The sequence below is a fragment of the Schistocerca serialis genome, chromosome 3, assembly GCF_023864345.2.
Source record: "Schistocerca serialis cubense isolate TAMUIC-IGC-003099 chromosome 3, iqSchSeri2.2, whole genome shotgun sequence".
NCBI classification, from domain to species: domain Eukaryota; kingdom Metazoa; phylum Arthropoda; class Insecta; order Orthoptera; family Acrididae; genus Schistocerca; species Schistocerca serialis.
The window spans coordinates 44,587,261-44,591,468 of NC_064640.1; the positions used below are offsets into that span (position 1 = coordinate 44,587,261).

Here is a 4,208-nt window from a genome sequence, read left to right on the forward strand (position 1 = left end):
GTTTTTCAATTTCACGCCTGTGCGTAGTACGTTGGTAGCACTTCGTCGCCTTGCCTGTTATGCTGTGTAGCAGACTTTAAAGCTGTGCGGATCAGCATAACGAAAAGGCGAGAGGTCTCGCTCGCTTTGTCCACGACTGTACATCATTTATTACTTTTAAAGTCCATTATTAACATTTTCCCAGTGTAACAGCTCCAACGAGACACAGCTAATGATAGAAAGTGTTTATTCTCACAGTTTGGTATGAAAGCAAATATTAAACATGTTTTTAAAAAGTCGTCTAACTCCTAAACGCGCTATGTGAGACACACCATTAGAGTCTACTGTGTAAATGTGACCGCTTTCTTCTCGAAAACACGCATTTTCAAGCTGGTATGTATTACAAAAAAGGAACAGGAAAGAAACGAAGAATCGTGCAACAATTTGCAGCCACGCCGCTCCCATAAATGAATCGACCGCGCTCTGTTTGTACAATTTTTAGACTATTCCAGGAAGACGGCATTAAAGTAATTGTTCCGGCAAGCGCAGCTTTCCGAGTCACGTAATGGCTGGAGGACACAAGTCCTTGGCGCAGGTGCGAGTCGTTAATGAGGGAACACGAGAACGCTACGATTCGCCTCAGGAATTAAAGAGTGGGCTAAAAACGGCGCCATCGTTTCCACATTAAGCTGATTCAGTTTATGTTGGGAACACGCGTCCCTTATCAGTAACGGTCACTTTGTCTCTGTTCCCTTTCACTCTTAAACTGCTAGCACAACACCGAGATGTTCACTATTGTAAATAATAAAGAAATGAAGATATGTATATCTCCAATTTTCTGAAATTATGCTCTATTGCAATTCTTCAGTATCGTAGTTATAAAAGTGATTTTAAGTTTTCTCTAGAAATGAGAAACAATAACGATTTATCGTATCGATTGACACGTAACATTATGCACAATATAAACCAACAATGGAAAAAATAGAAAAACAAATTATATATGACGGTACTATCTGTTCCCGAAAGAACAGTTACCGTGGATGACCATGCAGCTTTGCTAGAAATGAAATGATAATTAAATAGACACCCTAGCTGCAAGCAGGCGTTGATACACTTCATTGGGGACATGTTGTAAATGTGTGCCCCGACCGGGACTCGAACCCGGAATCTCCTGCTTACATGGCAGACGCTCTATCCATCTGAGCCACCGCGGGCACAGAGGATAGTGCGTCTGCAGGGACTTATCCCTTGCACGCTCCCCGTGAGATCCACATTCCCAACATGTCCACAACACTACATTCGTAGTGCGCCTAATAGATGTAAGCAGGAGATCCCGGGTTCGAGTCCCGGTCGGGGCACACATTTTCAACATGTCCCCAATGAAGTGTATCAACGCCTGCTTGCAGCTAGGGTGTCTATTTAATTATCATTTCAGAAAAACAAATACTGAAATAAAAATAAATTATAACAAATAAAAAAAATGCTTTATGCATACCTTATGTTGTTTCTACATACAATACGTACAGCAGTGGAAAGAAAGGAAGATTAGGATTCGACGTCTCGTTAACGACGAGGTCATTAGAAAGGGAGCACAGGTTAGGAGTAGGGAAGGAAATCTACTGTGCCTTTTTCAAAGAATTATCCAGGTATTAGTTTTAAGTGAATTAGGAAACTCACGGGAAACCTAAATGAGGAATGCCTGACGGCAATTTGAATCGCCGTTCTCCCGAGTAGTACAGTTGCCTGTCACTGCGCCATCTCGTTCGGTAACGATGGAAAAGAAAAATGAACCCCGAAATCAATGGTACTATAGATTTATTTACAAATTTATTGGATCTGAACTTTTTATCCGCGTTAGCCTACAAATAAATTTGCTTTTGGATATGTTGCGCCTTTTTTTTTACCCATACATGTTTCGTCGAAGTAGGAGCATCTTCAGTGAGTTTTTTATTGGAAAGAAATTTTCATTCTGCAGTGTAGTGTGCACTCATATGAAGCTTCCTGGCAAATTAAATCTGCTTGCCGGACCGAAAATCGAAATCGGGACTTTTGCCTTTCACAGTCAAGTGCTCTATCTCCTCGTGGCTTTATTTCCGCCAGTTAATTTTTACTGTCTACATATATATAACTTCAGTTTCTAAAGTAAAGTATTCACTAACTGAAGAACAAAACAATTTTTTATGGTTTGTTAACACATGCTGTGGTTTGTGTACCTTGTAGTACACTTGTTATTCTTCTACAGTTTATCATCCAGCATCCATAGAGATCTTTTTATAGAAAACTTATTTACATCGAAAATTACTCCTGGAAAGTTAAACTGTTGTGAAAGATTGGATGTCTGTATGTGTGTTTTTGTGTCTTTATATACAATACGACCGCGCGGAGTGGCCGCGCGGTTGGAGGCGCCATGCACGGATTGCGCAGTCCCTCCCGCCGGAGGCTCGAGTCCTCCCTCAGGCATGGGTGTCTGTGTTGTTCTTAGCATAAGTTAGTTTAAGTTAATTTAAGAAGTGTATAAGGCTTGGGACCCATGACCTCAGCAGTTTGGTCCCTTAAGAATTCACAAACATTTGAAAATTTTTTATGCAATATGTTGACTCTTACTTTTACCGGTTTTCAAATTGCCTTCAAAGTGAGACAGTGCAAGTTACAAGTGCAGTTTCACAGTGAAGACAAGGCGCAAATCTGTAAAGGTAAGTGTAAACATGCTGCAAATGCATCGTCTGCCTCTGTCTCTCTCGTATTTTGCGTCTTCGTCTGCCCCTGTTATAACATGCGACGCTCCTCTCTCTATTACTCATCTTTTGCCCTTGAAATAGCACAGTTCCTTTCTGGTATCTTCGAACTGTTGGTCACCCACCCTCGTTGCCTGTGTGACTTGCATACACTGTCTACTAAAAAACCGTCCAGACACCTGTTAGTCAGCATTAATATGAAGTGTGTCTACCCTTGACCTTTACGACGCCCTGAACTATGCAGAGGACACTTTCAGTTATCATTCTGACAGTCTGTGGAGGAATGGCAGTCGGCTGCGGTGACCGAGCGGTTGTAGACGCTTCAGTCCGGAACCGCGCGACTGCTACGGTCGCAGGTTCGAATCCAGCCTCGGGCATGGATGTGTGTGATGTCCTTAGGTTAGTTAGGTTTAAGTAGTTCTAAGTTCTAGGGGACTGATGACCTCAGATGTTGACTCCCATAGTGCTCAGAGCCATATGAACCATTTGAGGAATGGCAGCCAATTCTGCCTTAAGCTCCTAAACCAGAGAATGTAGTGATGATAGACCTTGAGGTCTAGAGAGAAACTGATGTTCTAATGCATCCAAAAGCTGTTCCATTTGGTTAAGGCCGAACTCTGGGCAGGTCAGTCCATTTCAGGAATGTTATGCCCCAAAAGCAATTGCCTCATAGATGCTGCTTTATGACAGGGTGCATTGTCTTGCTGATAAAAACAATTATCGTATCAGACCTGTTCCTCTACTGTCTGCTGTATATAACGCTGTAAAGTTGTTCATATAGTTTCAAATTTAGCGTTATCTTAACTGCCAAAAACACCTCCATACCATCACAAAACCTTGTCCATATTTCGCAGCTGGCACGAGACATTATGGCACGTAACGTTCTCCAGTCATTCACTAAACCCAAACCCTTTCATTAGAATGTCAGTCATCCACTGTCCAGTGGCGTAGCTCTTTACATCGCTTAGTATTCACTACAGAATTTTGTGGCTCATGTGCAGCTGTTGTGTCCCATTCTTTCTAACTCCTTGCGCAAAGTCATTGTGACAGGTGAACTACTGGTAGCACCATGGAACTGATAAGCCGTTCTTCCACTGATTTCATTCAATTTTTTGCAACTACCCTCCGCGATGCTCAGCGGTCCCTGCTGGTCAGTAAATGAGGTCTGCCTCGTCTTGGCCGGCCGGAGTGGCCGAGTGGTTCTAGGCGCTACAGTCTGGAACCGCGCGACAGCTACAGTCGCAGGTTCGAATCCTGCCTCGGGCATGGATGTGTGTGATGTCCTTAGGTTGGTTAGGTTTACGTAGTTCTAAGTTCTAGGGTCTGATGACCTCAGAAGTTACGTCCCATAGTGCTCAGAGCCATTTGAACCATTTTTTTGCCTCGTCTTGGTTTAGCTGCTGTTGTTTCTTCGTATTTCCCTGACGGATTTGTCACTCAGTGACATCCTGGCTGACCCATTCTGCTGTTATCGCTTCTCTACTGACAACACAA

At 43.0% G+C, this 4,208-nt stretch overlaps 1 non-coding gene across 1 annotated transcript; it reads right to left on the reverse strand.

Moving 5' to 3' along the window:
* Positions 1–1,119: 1,119 nt before the first annotated feature.
* Trnat-ugu (transfer RNA threonine (anticodon UGU)) lies at positions 1,120–1,194 on the reverse strand. The gene has a single exon. It is a non-coding gene; the product is annotated as a tRNA-Thr (tRNA).
* Between the last annotated feature and the right edge of the window lie 3,014 nt (positions 1,195–4,208).